The sequence below is a fragment of the Moschus berezovskii genome, chromosome 16, assembly GCF_049115385.1.
Source record: "Moschus berezovskii isolate FMDL1 chromosome 16, NW_MosBer_1.0, whole genome shotgun sequence".
Classification (NCBI taxonomy): Eukaryota; Metazoa; Chordata; class Mammalia; order Artiodactyla; family Moschidae; genus Moschus; species Moschus berezovskii.
In genome coordinates this window covers 63,404,856-63,426,994 of record NC_142475.1, presented here as the reverse complement: position 1 = coordinate 63,426,994, position 22,139 = coordinate 63,404,856, and the positions used below count along the sequence as shown (strand labels likewise).

Sequence of the window (22,139 nt, the reverse complement as noted above, 5' to 3'; positions counted from 1 at the left end):
TGTCTTCTTTCTAGGCATGTCAGCACGTGAGTTATTGCACATGAGAAACCTAACCGAAGCCTGGAACGGCTGCCTGGAGTATGGTAAATGCTCAATAAATACCACATGCGTTCACATGCACACACACACGTGCATGAACGTCTCCTTACCTGAGAGGTGTTCCTGGCCACTCCTGTATAAACAGCACCCACCTCACCCCATCTCTCTCTGCCTTCCTTTCTCTGTTGATCTCTGTTATCTGACCCTCTCCGTAGTTACTAACTTGACTATCTTCCCTAACCCTACCCCCTCTCGCTCCCTGCAAATGCAGACAGATCTCTGTTACTTGTATTTGATTCTTTTCATAATTTTTTTTTAAAGTCTGTATTGAACTTGTTACATTATTGAATCCATTTTTATGTTTTGGTTTTTTGGCCATGAGACCATGGTATGGGATCTTAGTTCCCTCATCGGGGATTGAACCTGCACCCCTGCATTGGAAGGCGAAGGAAGTCTTAGCCACTGGAGCACCAGGGAAGTCCCTGTTAGTTGTGTTTAATGTTTTAGTCCCTGGAATGTGAGCAGGGCACATTCCCTACTATGTAAATAGTAGTAAATAGGGGCTAAATAGAAGGGTGTCAATTTTATTTTTAAATTTTGGGCTGCACTGCGCAATATACAGGATCTTAGTTCCTTGACCTGGGATCACACCTGCTCCCCCGTAGTACAGAGTCTTACCCACTGGACCCCCAAGGAAGTCCCCCAGGAGTGTGTACTTTAGAGATGGCCTGCAGGCCCAGACTCACACACAGAGAGGTAACATGACTGGCTCAAGGTTGAGCAGGTTGGGGAATCTGGAGACATTCAAGTCTAATGCTTTAAATTCTGATTTAAACTGTGAATACCTGCTGGTAAAACAGAAAAGAAGAAAAACTAAGCATAGTGACTGCAACAAAGTCACGATTCCGTGAATGTTAACTGAAGGTAGTAGTGAGCATCATTCCTGCAGCAGCTGCCCCAGGACAGCCCTGTTGGTTGTACCCCGGCTTTCTGAGCGGAACTTGGGCACCCGTGGCTGCCATCCTGAGAGGGTGAAGGGGGTGGTGCGCAGGTAGGTGGGCAGGTGTGGCCCCAGGGTGGAAGCGAGCCCCTGCCCTTCTTGAAGGGCTGCCTTGTCAGCAGGAGGGAGCCAGCGCTCCGTGGAGGACCCCACATTTCCGTGCAGCGTCAGTCTCCAGACTCAGTGGGCGCTCTTGTCTCTCCTACGTGTCCTTTCATTCGCTGTGTTCTTTCCCCCAAGATCTGTTGGCGGGCGTTTTACAGGGATTTCAAAGATCACAAAATTGTCTCTGTGTCCTGGATTTTGTCCCAGTTTCCTCAGGTGGGTTTTATTGGTCCCATTTTTAAGATGAGGAAACTGAGGTTCAGGGAGGTGTAAATACTGAAGCTGGGATTCAACCGCAAGCCTGCTACTTCCCAAATACCTCCCACCTCTGCTCCACTCCTCAGACGCTGTGGGAGTCGGATCCTGGTTTGTCAGCGTGTATTGAGTGATGGGCCCAGGCTGGGTGCCAAGCCTCATTTTTGTTTTTTTTCCTTGTTGCTTGTTATGTTTTTTAAACTGTTTTGTTGAAGTGAGGGGGTGGCGCTTGTAGGAGGCTCACGGGGAGGGTCCTCTAACTCGTTCTCATGTGACTCTGAATTACAGCCGTGAGCCACGGGAAAGGAGCTCGAGTGTCGGAGCACCACTGCCCTGAATTCAGATATGAGCCCAGCCTCCAAGTTGCTGTGTGATCTGTGTCGAGTCATCAGCCTCTCGGAGCCTCAGTTTCCATATTTGTAAAATGGAACACGGACTCCTGCTGGGAGAGGACACCGAGGATTTGAGATGTTAAATATAAAATGTCAAGCATGTCTCCTGGTGTAGAGTCGGCCATCAATATTATTCTTGTTGTTGTATTTTAGCGCATAGTGTTGTAATTAGAGGTTTCTTCTTTCTCTGCCTTATTTATCTTTGTGGTTCCTAAGGGTGCAGAACGAACCTTGTTCTCCTCAGCATCCCCCGCATCTAACGCAGATCTCGGTTTGCGGTTGATGTGCACTGTGGCGGGGCACCTGAGCGAATGGGTGAATGAACAAATAAGGCAGCCCCGGGTTGTCAGAGCCACTCCAGCCAGCTGTCGGAGGACTGTTTCCTGGAGTCTTAGCCCCTCTCGTCAGATTCTGGCTAGGACAACGGTGTTGTGGTTCCATTGTTCCTAGATAGCACTTCCTATCTTAACGTCTCGGCTGGGGCAGCCCTGGGCCACACCCTTCCCTGCTGGCCTATCACCCACCCCACTTGGACCCCGGCAGGCTCCCTCCCAGCCTACCCACATGAAAACTTCCATGAAATACTCACAGCCCCTCAGTCACAACTATTGTCAAAGGGGCCATTTCTTCCTCCAGAACCTTTCACATTCCAGGGAAGATCTGGAACATGCTCAGTCAAAACGGTCTGCATGGGAACTTCTCTGATGGTCCAGTGGTTAAGAATCTGCCTTCCAATGCAGGGGAATGGAGGTTCGATCCCTGGTTGGAAAACTAAGATCCCGCATCCCGCATGCTGCAACTAAAGTGCGAACACTGCAACAAAGAACCACGTGCTGCAGCAAAGACCCAGTGCAGTGAGAATGTCAAACGTTTTTAAAAAACGCTCTGCATGAGCCTGATTCTTCATAGCTCAACCTGCATCTTCCTGTCTTGCCCCCCATTCTCCCCTTGTCTGAATGGTAGGTCGGGTCAATCTAGTTATCCGGTTATCCCTAGTCAGCAATTGAAGAAACGGAGCCTCAGAAAGGGGGGACTGCTCGTGACACAGCTGGTGAGTGAGAGGACTTAAGACCGCTGCTAGCTCTCTGCCTCTCACCAGTGCTTTCACCACTGGCTCCCTTCCTGGTTTCATCACTGGGGTGCGGTACCCTCCTCTGTTCCCAGAAGAGCTTTGAGGGATGTGTCACGGTGTTAGTGACCCAGGCTCTCTCAGTCTGTTAGCCCAGGATCGCCTCCCACTGCCCTGTGAGGTATATGCGGTCCAGGCATCATCACACCCACCCTTTGGGGGAGAAAACAGAAGCCCAGAGGGCTGAGTGCCTTCTGGAGGTGACACAGCTTCAAGGGCGGCACTTTCCCTTCTGCCAGGTTTCCCTTTCCTGCTGAATTTGACTCATTGGTCATGGGTATGTGTTAGTCACTCAGTTGTGTCCGACTCTGCAACTCCATGGACTGTAGCCCTCCAGGCTCCTCTATCCGTGGGTTTCTCCAGGCAAGAATACTGCAGTGGGTTGCAGTTCCTTTCTCCAGGGGATTTTCCCAACCCAGGGATTGAACCTGGGTCTCCTGCATCGCAGGCAGATTCTTTATTGTTTGAGCCATGAGGGAAGCTCATAGGCCAGTTGTTCTCAAACAGGGTTTCCCTTGGAATTAACTGAGGAATTTAAAAATATTGTTGCCAGGACCCAGCCCCCAAAGATCCTGACTTAGGCACAGAGCCCAAGGAATCAGCGTTCTAACATCTCCCCTGTGATGCTATGGTGCACCAGCATCAAGAACCACTATCTCAGGTCATCCTCTTACAGCAATGTAGGGAAACCTGACAAGATGCTGGCAAATTCCCAAACTCTACTTCAGACCAGAGTTCCAGCCCTTCTAAAGCAAACCATGCTTGTTTCACTCAGATTCACGACCACTTGTGTTTCAAATGAACTGTCAGTGCTGAAAGAGGATTGTAGGGGAACACAGGAGATGGAGTGGTGCCCTTATTGTGTCCTGAGCCCTATGTGTATGAACTCATCTAACTCACAATCCAGGTAGTAGCACTGAGAGGGCAGTGCTGATGTTGCCTCATTTCCCAGATGAGAAGGCTGTACACGGAGTAGATCAGTAGCTTGCTCAACCTGGTAGGGGCAGAGCTGAGATTCAAAGACAGAGGGCTGGCTCCAGAGGCCACTGTTGTAGCCACTTTGTCTGTTGTTCTGCAGGATGGTTCCCACATGGCTGAGAATTTACACTCACCAGCTGATCCTTCATGGTGCTGCTGAGCCCTAGATCTGATCTGTCACTCTGTTGCTCAGGAGCCTCTGTGAGTCTCCAAAGCATCTGGTCATCTGGCATGGGGGGTGGGGGAAGGCAGGGGTGGTGGGTAGTGGGCGGCAGGCAGCAATGAACTCTTAGCACAGCCTGTGAGGGATTCCCTTTACAGCCTGTGTGCTGGCAGACTCTTCTTTCACACTTCATGCCACATGTCACATTTGAAAGTTTCCCCGCTTTTCCCTGCCTGGCGCATTTCTGCTCTTCGATACCTAGCTCAATTATCCTCTTCCCTTATCTATGCAGGACGAGTCAGTGATCCCTTCCTCTGCTCCCTGAGCTCTCAGTCCCTACATCCTGGCCTACATGGCCCATGGCATTTTCCTCAGTGCCCTCAGAGCTCCCAGAAGAATGCAGTTCTGTCTCGGGCTCTACTCATGGTGGCTCTCCTTCCCTCAGCATCTCCCAGTGAATGGCCAGCCTCCCACATGAAGGATGACCTCCTTTACTGTAGCTTCCACTTTATTTCAGCCATGAAGATGCAGTCTCTTTGCCTTCTGGATATTAGAAGATTCTTCTGTTTGTAATGGAGGCTTTCCTTCAGGGTGCCTCGGGTTCCATGTTGCAAAACTGACACTGATTTACTGTATTTTCTTAGGCTGAGCAGTGATTTCAGAAGCGTTCTGAGGTCCCGTGGAAGATCTGCCTCTCTCCAGCCTTGGTTCTCTGCATTCTTGAGCATCTCAGGGTCCAGAAGAAAAAGAAGAAAGCCTACCAGTTCCAGGAGCAGTTTGGATGAAGAGAGGTAGGTATCTTGTTTTGTGTTCAGCTTGATTCCTGAACTCAGCAACCAAGAGCCAGTTAAGGCAGAGGCAGAAGAAATGGTGTCTTGGCGACCCAAGAGACACGTATCTGTTTGCTTATGTGCTGTTGTGAGAATGACAGCACTTGCTCAACAAGGAGTAGGAAGGCGCCTTCAGGGCAGTCCCTGCCAGTCTCTGAACAGGGCAGGTGCGCCAGGAGCCATCAGCAGTCAAGGCAAAGAGTGAGACTTTCTTATGCCTACTGTGAAGGGGGCAGGAAAAGTCCGGCTTAAAGATGCTGGCTGAATTCTTAGAACTTATTCTGCACAACACACGCATAGGTGCAGGTGAGGTGAATAGGGTCTTCATCTCAACGTTGCTTGAAATAGCAAACAGTTAGGCTGTTTTTTATTATTTCTCTATATTAATTGACATACAATGCCTAGTTTTTATTTTATTTTTAAAATCAAAGTATAGTTGATTATAATACTATTAGTTACAGGTTTGCAACATAGTGATTCAAAATTTTTATAGATTATACTCCATTTATAGTAATTATAAAATGCTAGCTATGTTCCCTGTAGGCGTGTCAATTATTTTATACTTAGTAGTTTATACCTCTTAACCTCCTAACCCTGTCTTCAATGCCTGGTTTTTAATCAGATTACTGGCTATGTGAAGCAACAGAAGACTATGAGCCAAATTTAGGGGGGGAAAAATTGTCAATACAAAACAGATGGAACTGGGATTTTGTAGCTAAACTTACACTTGCCTGATCAATTGATTTTATTATTATTATTAGATTCACAGAAAAGTTGAGTGAAAATACAGAGTTCCCATATATCCTCTGTCCCCACATACAACCTCCTTACCAGCAATATCCTGCACCAGAATGACATATTTGTTACAGTTGACAAATCTACATTCACTGACATGGTTATCACCCAAGTTCATAGTTTGCATTAGGATTCTTCACTGACATCGTTATCACCCAAGTTCATAGTTTGCATTAGGATTCTTCACTGACATGGTTATCACCCAAGTTCATAGTTTGCATTAGGATTCTTCACTGACATGGTTATCACCCAAGTTCATAGTTTGCATTAGGATTCACTCTTGGGGTTGGACATTTTTTAAGCAACAGTGTAATGCCATATATCCACCATGGTAGTATCATATGGCGTGTTTTCACTTCCCTATGCGACGAGTTGACTCACTGGAAAAGACTCTGATGCTGGGAAAGGTTGGGGGCGGGAGGAGAAGGGGTCGACCGAGAATGAAATGGCTGGATGGCATCACCGACTCTGTGGACATGGGTTTGAGTGAACTCCGGGAGTTGGTGATGGACAGGGAGGCCTGGCGTGCTGTGATTCATGGGGTCGTGGAGAGTCGGACACGACTGAGCGACTGAACTGAACTGAACTGAACAGTCCCCTGTGCTTCACCTATTCATCTCCCACAGTGAGACACAATTTACCTGCTCCTTAGTTGGGTATTGCTTGATTGTATCACAATACCTCCATGAAATGGAGTGCTGCTCCAGTATTCTTGCCTAGGAAATCCCATGGATGGAGGAGCCTGGCACAAAGAGTTGGACGGGACTGAGTGACTTCACTTTCACTTTCATACAGCTGTTCAAAGGAATGGGTGGCTTTATGTAGTGATATGGAACAGTCTTGAAGTTGTATTAACTACTGTTGGCCTTCACAGTGTTGATTTTTTAAATTTATTTTTTATTTTGTTCTTCACTGTTTTGTTTTTATGTTGGAGTAAAGCCAATTAGCAATGCTGTGTTAGTTTCAGGTACACAGCAAAGCAGACTCAGCCACACATGTACATGCCCCCATTCTCTCCCCTCCAAACTCCCTTCACATCCAGTTAGCAAAGCTGACTTTAAAAAATGAAAAAAGGAGGACATGGCACAGTGTGCAGACTGTGCTGACAGCTGTGATGCTGCACGTCCACCACTCCCACGTCAGCTGCCTAGACTTCCTGCGTCTGCATTTACAATCTGTGGTTCCCAACTCTGCTGATCTGTGAGTCCCAGAAGACAGACCGCTCCTTGAGGGCAGGATCTGTTCACTTGCGATGATAATCATTGCCTGGACCAAGCCCAGATCCAGACATGCAGTAGCCTTTCCCTTAGTGTCTGTGAACACCTGAGTGATGAACACAGTGGGGGGTTTTCTTTCCACAGTGCTCTCTGCCTCCTACTCCTCAAATACACCGGCAGGAGTGGAAGCACAGGGTGTCCCTCCTCCTTCTCCTGGGTACCATCCCTGGCCTCCCCTCCCCTGCCTTGAGTTTCTATGCTCTGCCAGTCTTCTTTATTCCCCAGGTTACAGAGACATGAAGGAGATAGGAGAGCAGCTTGAAATGGACCTTCCGGATGATACTGTGTAGCTGATACTGTCCATCGGGCTGATGTGACTTAATTGATTAATTTAGTTGTAACAGCCGAGCTACCCAGCAGCTGATCTGACAGCCGGCTGGTGAGTCAGACCTGACGGGTCTGATTCTGTGAGCTGGCATGGCTGCGTCTGTGACCTTGGCCATGTTGCTTAACCTTGCTGAATCTCAATTTCCTGACCTGTAAATGGAGGCTAAAAATGCTTCCCTTGAGGTTGTCGTGAGGATTAAATGTGATCACATAAGTGAAAGTGCCCTTTGAGGAAAGAAGACGGTGAAGGCGCCTACTAAGTCAGGAGAGAAGTGAGGCAGGCCTACTGGTGTCCTCTGGGGCCTCATCCTTCCGGAGGAAAAAAAAAATCCCGACTCCCCCAGTCAGATAGATTCTAATTTGGCTTTTAGTCTCTTATTCAATGTGCTTCTTTCGTCTGCCCAGGGCTTTCAGCTTAAGCAAATAAATGATCCTGCTCCAGCGAGCTCTGTGTTCTGTGGCCAGCCATGTGTTTGAGCTTGATAGAGATTCTTATCCGGCCGGGTAATATTACACAGCAAGGGATGACATTTCTTATCAGGGGCCCTGTGGAATCAGAGATAGGAGCCCTTTCTTTTTACTGGCAGCCAGGCCTTCGTGTGCAGGGCTGGCAGGGAGGGTCCCAGGGCAGGCCAGGGCCCGGCAGTGGGCAGCTTGGCTGGCGGTGGCATCAGCTGGCCCTGCTTTCTCGAGACAGCCTCTCCCAATGGCCTGCCTTGACTGAAGAAGGCCACATGAGATTTCTGCATGTGATACAAACAGGGCAGGGCCCCGGCATGGGAATGAGGAAGGAAGGAGAGGGATGCTGCTGCTGGACCAGCTTGGGGTGGAGGCATGTGTGGCATCCTGCCCTGTACAGAGAGGCAGGCGACCTCCTGCTGCGGAGTCTTGGCTGTGGGAGTGATGACGTCCTGGGTGACCTCCATGTCCCTACTGAAGGTCAACCTGTGTGGATGCAATAGGCGGGGTGCTGCATGGGGCTCCTGTGCCCTCAGGCTTCGGTTGCGGAGATACTGGCAGGCCCAATGGTAGGAAGGGAGCAAGATCAGAATGTTTATTCCTTCGCTTCTCCCCTGGTATAGGCAGGGTCTACATAGAAGGGCCTGCATTAGCATCTTGATTCTGGGATGTGTTCCCTGTATATGGGGCGAATTGTTTACCTTGCTGCACCTCGGTCTCTTCATCCATTTTTCTCACCGTCTCTCATCACTTGCCTTTGGGTTCCATTGATCTCTGTGCCTGGGTTTGGCCCTGAGATACCAGGGGCAGGGGCACCTCTGGGCCACCCACGGCCTGAGGCCAGAGCATCCGATGGACGGAGCTCCAGTGTAGACAGAGGCAGTTCGAGCGACCACATGATTTGGGTACTGCAGCCTCTGTAGGGGACACGTGCCTAGGGTTCTTCCTCTCCTGTTTTGTTTTTTTGGGGAAGCCCTGTTCTCAAGGCATAATCTTATCCTCATCAGAAAGGGAAGGAGAAGTGGTTTCTCCCTCTCCCTGGACCCCTCTCCAGCCAGCAGTCCTGCCTCTGCTTCCTTCCTGCTGGCGCCACTTCCTATTTCCTTCCACCGTCCCGCACCCCCACCCCACCTCCCACCCCAGGTCTCATGTCGCCTGTGCTGTTTCCCATGCTCCTCCCCATGGCCAAGTCCAGATTCTGAAAGCACAACTCCGACCCCGTCCCTCTCCACTTGTGAAAATAGCCTGACCTCTCGGTGTGATGTTTGAGGCCCACCTGATTGTCACCCCACCCCTGTGCTTTGATCATGGTCACCCTTGTGTGGGGCGTCAGTCACTGTAAGCAAGGTCTCATCCCTGTCTTTCAAACTTGCCAATGTCTTTCTTTTTTTTTGACTTGTTTGCGGCCTTTCTTCTTTGGAAGCCTGAGGGGTTCGTGGGGTCCGGCCAGTGAGAGGGCTGGGTTCAACCCCAGCTTTACCAGTGGCTGTCTCTGGGGCTGTGAGCAAGTCACTTCACCACCCTGAGCCTCAGCGTCCTCAGCTGTGATGACATGGGCATCTCATTCCTGTGCCAGGGCTCTTGTGAGAAGAACCTGTCTGAAGGTGTCTGCTGGGGTCTGGCTCATGGCAGGTCCTCAGTAAGTGGGGACTCCCCACTCTCTGATGGCCTGTCCCGCTCTCTAACGGCCTGTCCCGCTCTATCTGGATGCCCCTGAGCTCAAGTTCCACCCCATCTTTAGCCTTCTCCTTGGGCTCTTCCACCCGGGAGTCATCTTCCTCTGTTGGAAGGTCTCTGACCTCCTCCTGTCTGGACAGCAGGAACAGACCTGTTCTCTTTCTGCCCATGTCTGACTTCCTGGCATGATGTAGACTCCTTTAGGGCATTGATTGGTGCTTATGCTTTTGGCTTAGCCACAGGAATCATTGATTTAGTGATCGAGAAGTTGACACCGAGGGAATGGAAGAGAGTTATCTGTTCTCTCATTGAATGTAGTTCGACTGGTATATGGTATTGTTGGTATATGGTATGGTGGTATTTTTCAGTCGCTCAGTTGTGTCCGACTCTTTGTGACCCCATGAACTTGCAGCATTCCAGGCTTCCCTGTCCTTCATTATGTCGTGGAGTTTGCTCAAATTCATGTCCATTGAGTCGATGATACCATCCAACCATCTCATCCTCTGCTGTCCCCTTCTCCTCCTGTCCCCAGTCTTTCCCAGCATCAAGGTCTTTTCCAATGAGTCAGCTTTTCTCATCAGGTGGCCAAAGTATTGGAGCTTCAGCTTCAGCATCAGTCCTTCCAATGAATATTCAGGGTTGATTTCCTTTAGGGTTGACTGGTTTGCTCTCCTTGCTGTACAAGGGACTCTCAAGAGTCTTCTCCAGCACCACAGTTCAAAAGCATCAGTTCTTTGGCATTCAGCCTTCTTTATGGTCCAACTCTCATATCCATACATGGCTACTGGAAAACCACAGTTTTGACTCTACAGCCCTTTTTGGGCAAAGTGATGTCTCTGCCTTTTAATTTACTGGCTTAAAACAACACAGATTTATTATCTTACAGCTCTATAGGTTAGAATCCAAGGTGGCTCTCACTAAAATCAGGGAACACAGTGCTGGTTCCTTCTGCAGGCTCCTCCAGCTTTTCAAGGCTGCCTGCATTCCTAGGCTTGGGGCCCCTTCCTCCTTCTTTGAAGCCAGCTGCATGTCCTCTTTCCATGCCTTTCTTCCTTTCTCACATCCTTCTCTCCTGCCTCCCTCTTCCATTTTTAAGGACACTGCCAATTATACCAGGCCCACAGAAACAATCTAGGATGATCTCACTATCTTAAGGTGAGCACTTTAGCCATTTATTTCCATCTGCATCCTGAATTCCCCTTTGCCATGTAACCCAATATAGTCACAAATTTCAGGGATTCAGGCAAGGGCATCTTTCAGTTCAGTTCAGTTCAGTCGCTCAGTCGTGTCCGACTCTTTGCGACCCCATGCACACCAGGCCTCCCTGTCCATCACCAACTCCCGGAGTTCACTCAAACCCACCTCCATCAAGTCGGTGATGCCATCCAGCCATCTCATTCTCTGTCGTCCCCTTCTCCTCCTGCCCCCAATCCCTCCCAGCATCAGAGTCTTTTCCAGTGAGTCAACTCTCACATGAGGTTGGCCAAAGTATTGGAGTTTCAGCTTTAGCATCAGTCCTTCCAATGAACACCCAGGACTGATCTCCTTTAGAATGGACTGGTTGGATCTCCTTGCAGTCCAAGGGACTCTCAAGAGTCTTCTCCAACACCACAGTTCAAAAGCATCAATTCTTCGGCGATCAGCTTTCTTCACAATCCAACTCTCACATCCATACATGACCACTGGAAAAACCATAGCCTTGACTAGATGGACCTTTGTTGGCAAAGTAATGTCTCTGCTTTTTAATATGCTGTCTAGGTTGGTTATAGCTTTTCTTCCGAGGAGCAAGGGTCTTTTAATTTCATGGCTGCAACCAGCATCTGCAGTGATTTTGGAGCCCCCAAAAATAAAGTCTGACACTGTTTCCACTGTTTCCCCATCTATTTCCCATGAAGTGATGGGACCAGATGCCATGATCTTTGTTTTCTGAATGTTGAGCTTCAAGCCAACTTTTTCACTCTCCTGTTTCACTTTCATCAAGAGGCTTTTTAGTTCCTCTTTACTTTCTGCCATAAGGATGGCATCATCTGCATATCTGAGGTTATTGATATTTCTCCCGGCAATCTTGATTCCAGCTTGTGCTTCTTCCAGCCCAGCGTTCCTCATGATGTACTCTGAATATAAGTTAAATAAGCAGGGTGACAATATACAACCTTGACGTACTCCTTTTCCTATTTGGAACCAGTCTGTTATTCTTTGGAGGACCACTATTCTGCCTATCAGAGCGCCTCCAAGAATAGAGAATAGAGTCTTGCATGCACTATATACTTGTATACACGTTGGTATTGATCAACCTTAGCTTTCTCAGCTGTGAGATGAGTAGACGTCCCATCTGATGTCCACTCAGATCCTCAGAAAATCTTTGTTTTCCTGGACACATTGCCTCCAGGAGACACATTTCATCCCTCAGTCTTGAATGGACTGCAGACCGTGAGTTTATAGGAAGGGGATGAGGTCAGTTTCCTAGCTGGCTTTGGAACAGACCAAAGGTTCTTTAGCATGATGATGGCGCTTCTGATTAATTATCATAACGACTCTCCTTTGTTCTCACTATCAGACAGAGGAACCCTCTAGCACAGGGGACTGACCAACCAGCCAGCAGGGCTGGGATGGGCCAGACGGTATCTCCACGTGACCAGCTGGTTCCGTCCTTCATTTGACAGATCCCTCTGATCTTGCTGCATACAATAGATTGCAGGGAAAAAGACACTTCCTGGCCCGATTGATACCAATGTGAAGGAAGCAGCTGCCTTTGGTGGAGGCAAGAAAACAAAATCCAGTGACATTGATAACTTCTCACAAGCCTGCATTAATTGAGGAACTGCTGAGTGACTGTAAAACACGTCCAGTAGTGTGGGAGGGTGTGAATGCCTACAAAAGGTGAGTTAGAATCCAGCATGGGAGCAGAGTGGTATTAACCAGTAGGAGGGAAAGAGCCTGGGTTTGGGAGTTCCTGGGGTTTGGAGGTTTCATCAGTGACTTCCTGTGTTACTATAAGGTCAATGACACCCTCTGTCCCCTCGTTTGCTTACCGTTGTAAAGTGGAGTTTGCCGGATTTCTGCCCCCAAGTCGAAAGTAAATGCTATGGCAATGACCAGTGCTTAAGATGAAGCTAAAGAGAATCATGGGAAGAGCTTGATAGTTCTTTGGACATCACCAAGCTCACCTGGGGAAATGAGGCCAGAGAGGTGAAGAGTGGTCTGAGATCACACAGTCAGCAGCGAGTAAAGTCAGGCGCTGGAGCCAACCATGGTTTCCTCCCTCCTTTTACGTGGACATTCATGCCGCCATCTTTGTTTGTTACCTGTTGACTGAAGCAGATGGTCCATTTCAGCCATGCCTGCTGACCTTATACTCTAGTCTTATTTGCCAGCCAGTGGCTTTGGTGGGGCTGGTCCCTTCTTGCTTTCGGCACCCCATGGTTTAATTTGACGGGCTCTAACTGCCAGTGTCATTCTTTTTGCTGACTGTGAGATTCATGATGGTAAATCATGACTGTGGGCTAGGAAAGTTGGGTTCATGTTTGAAGGGCAAACCAATACGGAGTGGGGAAAATGCAATTTAAGCGTTACTTTTCTGTATCAGCTTGGCTAGGCTATGGGGTGTGTGTGTGTGTGTGTGTGTGTGTGTACACACAGGCAGGAGACATTGAATCCAGCTCTCAATGGAGAAACAACATATAAGTACAGAAATGATAGGAATTCAGGGCAGACGTCATGGTCACAGTCCCCACCCAGGAAGTAGTCACCTGCTTCATCCTCCCCTCTGCTTAGCCTCTGAGCTATCTCTCCTACTGTAGTGAGGGTGCACAGGGACTCTGGAGTCAGTCTGCCTTGTTTCAAATCCTGCCTCTACCACGGACTGGTCTTGTAATCTTAGGCAAATTTCATATTCTCTCCATGCCTCACACTCTTCATCAGGAAAATGGGCTATTAGTGCTAGAGATGTTTGAGGATCAACTGAAATACTAATCCTCCAACACATAATGTGTGTGTGCCTATCCCTGTGTATGCATGCATGTATGTATAGACATGTGTGTATCCACTCACACATGTATGTGTGAACATGTGCATACAGGTTTGTGTGTGTGCACACACATGACTTTATGCATATATGTACACACATGTGAGTTTATGCTTGTGTACATGCATGTGCTCTGCTAAGTCGCTTCAGGCCTGTTCAGCTCTTTGCGACCCTGTGGACTGTAGCCCACCAGGCTCCACTGTCCATGGGATTCTCCAAGCAGGAATACTGGAGTGGGTTGTCATACCCTCCTCCAGTGGATCTTCCCGACCTAGAGGTTGAAGTCACATCTCTTATGTCTCCTGCATTGGCACGAAGGTTCTTTACCACCAGCACCATCTGGGAAACTCATATACATGTATATGTACACAGATAATGTGGTTTTATGCATGTATATGTAGATATGAAAACATTGTGTGTAGGCACATGTGTATATATGGTTATGTGTGTGTGTATATATATAACCGTATAGACACATATACATATATGTACACATATATGCATACACACACATATATATAACAGTGCAGAGTTCATATGACTATTTCCCTGTTTATGTTTGTAGCCTGCAGGGACGTCCCAGCCTGCCTTGCCCTGCCAGTCCCAGAATTTTAAAACTGGTCCTGAGAGCTGGTGCCCAGCTGGGTCTTGAACTGAGGCCTTCTGAGGTCAACACCTGGCTCTTCTCTACTGCAGGAGCGATTCCCAAGCCTGCCCTTGGAAAGTGTCAGAAGTATCCATGGGGTCTGGTAAAATACGGATTATTCACAGACTCCACCCCAGGCCTCTGGAGACCGAGAAGTAGACCCAGACTAGGAATATTTAACCAGTCTCCCTTGGTGACTCTGATGGAGACCCACTGTGTGCACTCTGCTCCTGGCTGGACTCCCAGCCGCCCCGTGCCATCTTCACTCTCCAGTGAGGACGTGTCCCTTCCCCTCCCCCAGGAAAAGCCTAGTGCAATCTGCTCATGCACAACCAGGCTCTCAGAGGGACGCAGAGCACAGGGCCAGCCTCAAATTTGGATTCGCAGTCAAATTTAGCTTTCCCACATCACTGACAGAGACATGCTATCCTGGCCTCACCTTTCCCAGGCTGAGCTGAGGTCAGCCTTAGCTCTGGGTGGCCAGACCACCCCGAGCCTCCTTTCCTTTCTTGATGAGCTGATTTCCTTCAAGATACAGCTTCTGGGTGATGAGACCTCATTGCTTTCTGAGTCTCCCCACTAATTAAAAAACAACTGCCATTTATTGAGCATCTATGCTATCTAAATGCATTGCTCTAAATAATTGCCCTGCAGGAAAGATATTATTACCCTGAAGCTAGGAGATAATAAATAATCTACAAAAGGGCACATAGCCCATGTTCAAAACCCTGTTCACCTAACTGGAAAGGCCTTTTTTCCACTATCCCAGAGGTGAATTACAGAAGATTTATTTTCCAGGCAATAGGTCCTAAATACTTCCCTTTAACATGTGAACAAAACCTCGCAGATAATTTTTTTTTCCTAATTTAACATGCACAGACTGTCCTTGGGATTCCAAACACATTCCAAAAGTCAGGCGCTGCCCGAGCTGGAAGGCACATTAGGCGTGAGTTGGCTGGGGCCGCTGACTTGGAATCAGGCTGCTCACTGCCTTGCTCTGTTCAGTCTTTCAGTCGTAAACTTGTTTTCTTCCCCACACATTGGCATCCATCACAATTTAAATTCTAGGTTGTCAGTCCTCGTAGGGAGGAGTTCAGATCTTGGCATTAAGCCCCCTCTGTCATGTGTACAGGGCTTTGTTATTGTGGAGCCCTTAGCTGATCTTTGTGGCCACCTGGAGAGGTCACCCACTTTGCAGATGAGTAAAACAGAGGCCCCCATGGTAGAGACATCAGTCTAGTTTTAAGTCCAAATGCTAGTCTTATCACAGCTATTGGGACTCTTTGGGGTTACTAGATCTTTAGGGCTGAGTTTGTGAGGTGTAATTGAGTAGGCATTCAAAGTATGGGAAAAGATCACTCCCGTTTTCATAAGCTGGAGGCCTCTCTGCAAATATCATAGGACATATGACCACTGGCTGCACTGTCGTGTTTACCTAACTAGCTTCCTCATGAAACAGGAGCTCTGTCTGCCTCATCTCCTTCCATCTCCCAGTGCATAACCCAGGCTCATGGCAGACTGTTCCTAAGGATGCACCAGATAAATTAAATGAAGAGTGATTCTTACCAACCAAACCACTTTGGGAGACTTGCACACCTGTCTGGGCACCAGCTGTCCTTCATTTCTCATTACAAAGCACAAGATATTGTCTCTAGAAAAATCCACAAACCCAGACAAACAAACGGAGAAGCTAAGAATACTTGTTATCACTCAAAGGTGACTAATTAAATGAATTAAACCATATGCATATATGTATGTATGTGTGTGTGTGTGTATACTTGTAATAGTACAGTAGTCTACACATCAGCTCGTAAATAGCTATTTTACTAAATACATGAAAAATAGCTTCCCACACGTGCACTTCTGCTTCATCACTGTTTGACTCTTGGGACACCCAGCTCCACTGTTGTTCAGACATAAGTGGCAAAGCCCCTCCAGTGTTTCTTAAGTATCTGAGGCAGACACATGAATTCAACTTTTGCACTGCTATGAACAGTGCTTCGGGCTTCCCCGGAGGCTCAGGGGTAAAGAATCAACCTGCAATGCAGAAGCCACAGGAGACGTGAGTTCAATCCCTGGGTTGGGAAGATCCCCTGGAGGAGGGCATGGCAACCCACTCCAGTATTCTTGCCTGGAGAATCTCATGGACAGAAGAGCCTGGCCGGCTATAGTCCATAGGGTCACAGAGTCGGACATGACTGATGTGACTTAGCACACATGCACAAACAGTGCTTCACTGAATATTCTCATCGTTAAATCTTTGCAACTCTATTTTCCTATTTTATTAAGATGCATTCTCATAAAATAGGATGACTGAAACAAGGACTCTTGAGGTTGTTTAACTCGCCACATTCTCCTTCAGGAAGTTTGGACATTTATCCTTTGGCCACCATGCATGATACTGCCGTATCCTGAGCCGTCCACAGCAGGACCTTCTTCTCTCAGCACTTGGCACAGCACCATTCACCTGGCTCAGCCCACGTGCCCCTTTCTCAGAGGCCCTCCCTCCCCATGGACCGTGCCATGCTCTTCCTCCGTCCAGCCCGTGGTTTCTGCAGCACACGTCTCCAATCAATGAAATCATGATTTGTGGCATTTGGAGCCGAGGCTGTGTGGATCTGGTTCCCTGTTGTGTCCTGACAGCCGGCACGATGTTTTATTGTCAGAAGCAAGGACTTGAGTCAGAAAGACCTGGTTTTACTGTGACCCTGCTGTTTTGCTCAGCAAAATCTTCAGTTTCAGCTGAGTTACCACGTGACCCACCTCACACAAAGACGGTGAGGTTTAAATGAGATATGGTGCGTAGATTAGTATGGGGTCTTTCGTGACCAGTTCTTTCACTTGGCCCGATGGTCTCAAGGTTCATCCACGTTATCTCGTCTCTTGTATCTGTACGTAATTCCTTGTGATGCCCAGACTGTTCCATTGTGTGGATATTATAAACATTGTGTTCATTGGTTAGTTGATGGACACTGAGTTTGTCCATTTGGGAGTTATTATGAATAATGCTGCTCGGATGTACAAGGTTCTGTGTGGATGTAGGTGTTCATCTTTCTTGAGTTTGTATACGTAAGAGGGGAATTGCTGGGTCATATGGTGTCTGGGTAACCTTTTGAGGAACTGCCAGATCGTTTTCCGAAGCACCTGTATACAACAGTTTTTCATTCCCACCAGACCTGCCTCTTCTTGCTCATCATTCATGCTCAACTTTAAATGTCCTATGATTTCTTTTATATAAATTTTTGGAGCACACAAAGTTAATCAGTGGTGCTAGAAATCAGTGCCATGGTTGCCTCTGGGAACAAGGCAGAGGGTGTTTTCTGGGTGAGGGAAATGTTTTGTGTCTTGGTGGTTTAGTGTGTTTGGTATGGGCATTTGTCAGAACTCATCAAACTGTTGCTTTCAGATCTGGACATTTCACTGAGTGTGCAGTTCAGTTCAGTTCAGTTCAGTCGCTCAGTCGTGTCCGACTCTTTGCGACCCCATGAATCACAGCACGCCAGGCCTCCCTGTCCATCACCAACTCCCGGAGTTCACTCAAACTCATGTCCATCGAGTCAGTGATGCCATCCAGCCATCTCATTCTCTGTCGTCCCCTTCTTCTGCCCCCAATCCCTCCTAGCATCAGACTCTTTTCCAGTGAGTCAACTAGTCACTGAGTGTTAATTATGCCTAAATTAAAAAAAAAAAAAATCTAAAAATGGGGGAAAAAACCCAACTAGGTGGAGGGGAAAAAAGAAAAAAATACACAAATTATCTCATGACCTGACTTATCTTACCCACCTTCTCCTGGACAGAGGGACTGTACCTGGCAGGCAAGGCCTAGCGTAAAGGGCTCTTAATTGATGTGATTAACTATGTCTCAATAGGGAGCCTCGTTAACATGGGGGGGGGGGCGGATGGGAGGTTATTTTTCACTCTCCCAACTAGGGGATGGCAGGAAGTGAGGAGGGGGAGGGTCGTTTGGAGGGCTGTTCCCTGCAGTGAGGAAGGGGGCAGCGAGAGAGCCTGACTCAAGCTCTTCTGCATAATACAGCTGCAATTCCCCATTGGCGTTAAGATACTTTTAGTTTTTTGGATCATTTTCTTGGTTACTGCAAAAACCTATGCTTCATTTCTATCCACAGGGAGGAAGAAACCAATCTGATTTGCTGGGTTTGTTTTGTTGTTGTTGTTTGTTTCTTTTTGGTCTGTTTTCTAAGGCTGCATCATTCAGCAGAACAAAGGATTTAGACAGAACACTCTTTAATCCTTCCTAAATGCATTTGTGGCTGATGAACAGACAACAGAAAGCAAACAACAGAGAAGTGAAAGGTTTTATCTCTCCCTCTTAGAATCTGCAAAGAAATATGGATTGACCTAAATGCACAGAAGATTAGGATTGGATAGGCATCACTAATTACCCATGGAAAAAAGCAGCATTATAACATTGTTGATAAAATTGCAAAAATCATATCATTTTATTCATAGGCTAGAAAAAAAATATGTATTTGATGGAAAGAAAAAACTAGACGTATAAACAAACACCACCGTTATTTGGGAGAGAGATGTGATTACTTGCTTTTTTTTTTATTGCTTATCTGTTAATTATTTTTTCCCAATGACCATGTATTCTTTGTGAATTAAACTGTTAAGGAGTTGCTTTTAGTTTTCTCACTGACTGGAGAGATCAGTTTCCTCTGTCTGGCGTAGGTCCTCATTTTCCCCCTGTGCCATGTTTATGCTTGGGAAGTTTAAGGCAGCGCTGCATAAAGCACTGAACGTGAACTCTGGGGCTAGCCAGGTCAGAGTTCAGTCTTACAGGACAGTGGCTCAGTCACAGATCTTTTCTGTGTCTCGCTTTTCCTCATCACGAGAACGGAACTGATAATACTCTCCCCAGTCAATTGATGTGAAACCTACATGGGAAAATCCCGACATAGTACTTGGTCCTTCCTATCTGTTCACTCCTAGCATCTTCCTGATACCTTGGAAACTAGCATTCAGCATTATAATCCAGATGACCTCTGACAACTGGGCTACAACTCTAATTACCGCAGAAACTTGCAGACACCTACAAATAACATTTGGGGTGTGTATATGTTCATGCCTGCGCTGCCCTGGTGGTTCAATGGTAGAGAATCCGCCTGTCAGTGCAGGATACACAGGTTCGATTCTTGGGTCAGAAAGATCAACCCTGGAGAAGGACATGGCAACCCATTCTAGTATTCTTGCCTGGAAAATCTCTTAGAGGAACCTGGCAGGCTGCATAGTCCACAGGGTCACAAAAGAGTCAGACATGACTTAACAACTAAACAACAACACGTTCATGCACACATGCAAGCATGTATGTAAAAACTGGTGCGTATGGCTTGACATTAAACAAAACCTCCCTCTCAGTGGATGAGTTAAGACCGCTTGCTGCTGGAGCTAGTATCTGTCACCAATCAAAGGTAGAGCCAATTGCAGCAAACATCTGGGTGACAGCACTATTTATATACCCTTCTGTAGTACCAGTCCCCGGTAGCGGTGGTTTCGGCCTTCAAGTCTTGCACTCCATATGTTGGAAACGTTCTCTTCCCTCAAATCACGAAAGTGGATGTAGACCCAGGCTGTGTGAGTGTGAGCATCCCCCTCAGGGAGGGGCTCGGCACCGGGTGAGTCAGGGTTTTGTAAAGCGTGTTTACACGCAGGACGCACGTGGGCAGAAGCAATGTGCACACATGCAAAGCAGGAGCCGCTGCGCTGTCATCTCTGTTTCACCTCTCCTCCTTTGGTCCCCTTTATAACCCTGCTTCATCCTCCAGAATTGCCTACCCTAGGTTCTTTTCTCAGCTGCTTTTTATGGCAGTGGTTTTCAAACTTTAGTTTGCAAATGATCACCTGAGAATCTTGCTAAAATGCAGATTCCTAGGCTCCTCCACCCAATTTTCTGATTCAGTGGCTGGTAGGGGTGGAGGGAGTTAATGCCCAGAAACAGGCATTTTCACCAAACACCTCGGATAGGTCCTTTTGACTAGGAAGGCTCTACCAGCAGAGTGCCTGGGACCTCTCAGAGTTCTGGGGCCCCACAAGCAAGATAGAAAACTCATATGGTGATACAATGACTAGTCTCAAAATATGAAAACGAAACTGCAAAACTGAAATAACATTACATGTTTATATGTAACTTTATAGCAGCATATCAAGTTCTACTCAGCTTTTGCAGTTACATGGGAATTTTTTTTCAGGGGGATCTGGGTAGGTTTAATATATATGGCATATGGTATGCTAGGCCCTCAAAAGCCATGAAAAAGCCGCAGTCCCATGGACCTCGCTCTCTGAAGTGTAACCCTAGGTGATTTCTTATTCCTAGCATTTTCATTCTTGAAGTACCCTTAGAAATGTTCGTCTTCACTGGTCAGGTTTTATCCCCAGGGAGACTGAAGCCTAGAGGAAGAATGACTCAGCCATGGTCACACAGCAAGTTTCTTGAATTATCCACACCAGAGCCAGCCTTCACAACTCACATGCGTCTGCACAAACTTGTGACATCTCCTGGGGTCTCTTCCTCCTGTCTGTTTCACTGTGGCCTCTCTTCCCTTCATTCTTGTCCTCAGGCCAGTCTGATGCCTGGTCCCGAGCCCTGAGGGGAGGGGAGGAAGGGAGCGAGCATCTCAAGGCTGAAACTGCTAACAACAGACATTGCACATGGCAAGGCCAGTCTTCAGCATAATCCCCACAGAGGAAGAAGGGCTTCATCACTCCCCGAAGCTGAGGCATGAGGAAGAGCTGGCAGACTTCCCTGAAACCCCGCGAGCAACTCTGTGCTGGATGTCCAGTGCAGCAGGGGCAGCTGTGTAAACCTGACTCAGCCCCAGCCCTCAGGGGACTTCTGTTCATTTCTTCGTCCATTCATTCCCCAGATAACCTGCTGAGCACCCAACTCAGGTGCCCAGCACTCTGAACAAGGCAGATGTGGAGCTTCGATCCTAGTTGAAGAGACAGGCAGTTAGCAAGGTGACAGATCCACATACGCACCAAATGTTTCAGCAGGGCATTTTCTTTTAGGAAGATAATAAAAGAAGCTAATGAGAAGGGGGTGACAGGTCAGATCTCTGCCTGGCAGCTCCTGTTGCCCTGGATGGATCGGTAGGGAGCTGCCAGGAGCCTCAATTGGCAGAAAATCCTGCGATCCCACCTGGGGTCACAGCAACAGTATGCTGTGACGGGTGGTGACGGTGGCCGTGCTGGCAGAGGGGAAGGGGAGGTCGGGTCCCCCTGTGTCTCAGTCCCTGCTGTGGCTTCTACGGGGGTTACTCTAAATAACTGGATTCCTTCCCTTGTCCTCCCTGAGGGCTACCCCAGGCCCATCTCCCCAGAAACTTCTCATCAGCCTCACGGCGATCCATGGTCCTCACCTGCTCTTTCCCAGCATTGATTCCCCTGCCTGCCTTTCAAGGTCCTCAAAATTCTGGCCCCAACACCCCCCCCCACAGGACTCCCTGACCTTTTCTTTCTGTTCCCGCCTCCACAGACCCCTCACCGACCCCTAATATGCAGTGTCTCTCCCCCATCCAGCCCCTCCCGCACTCCCCTACCCTATGACCCTCCTTCCCATCTGGGTTCTCAGAGGACTTCCCTTTGCAGCCCACAGGGACCTGCCTTCTTGCACCCAAACCATCGGTACCCACACGCCATCCGTCTTCCACTGTCTTGTCTTGATATCTCTCACTCCCTTCTTCCATGGTTATCTGAGATTCCTCCTGTCAAAGCTTTGACTCCCTGCCTACGTTCAACACTCAGAGAACGGCCTTGGTGTTGCAGTTCCTCATCCCAGTTACAAGCACTTGAGAAATAAGTGCTTGAAGAACTGGTTGGATTGGTGGTGCAGGGGTCAGGAGTAGAAGGCGAGAAGCCAGAACAAGACCATCTAAGGACCTCTCCCTCTGCCCTCGCTCTCCCCTCTCCCAGACCAGACTCTCCTGCCATGGCTGGCACAGTCCGTGTGTTTCTGTCCACTCCCTGAGATGCTAAGCTTCTAATCGAAAGGTCATTGTCGAAGCAGTCCAGCTCAAGCCATCA

At 48.0% G+C, this 22,139-nt stretch overlaps 1 long non-coding RNA gene across 19 annotated transcripts in view; it reads left to right on the top strand.

Annotated features, from left to right (window-relative positions):
• Window positions 1-22,139, top strand: part of LOC129559830 (uncharacterized) — a 229,023-nt gene that overhangs the window by 198,251 nt on the left and 8,633 nt on the right. For 17 of the 19 annotated variants that reach the window (XR_016039364.1, XR_016039363.1, XR_008686662.2 and 14 more), the window contains one exon: window positions 4,706-4,852. This is a non-coding gene — a long non-coding RNA (uncharacterized LOC129559830). Of the gene's footprint in view, window positions 1-1,687; window positions 4,100-4,705; window positions 4,853-22,139 lie in introns of all 19 variants that reach the window. The other 2 variants (XR_016039361.1, XR_016039360.1) reach the window with 2 other exon arrangements.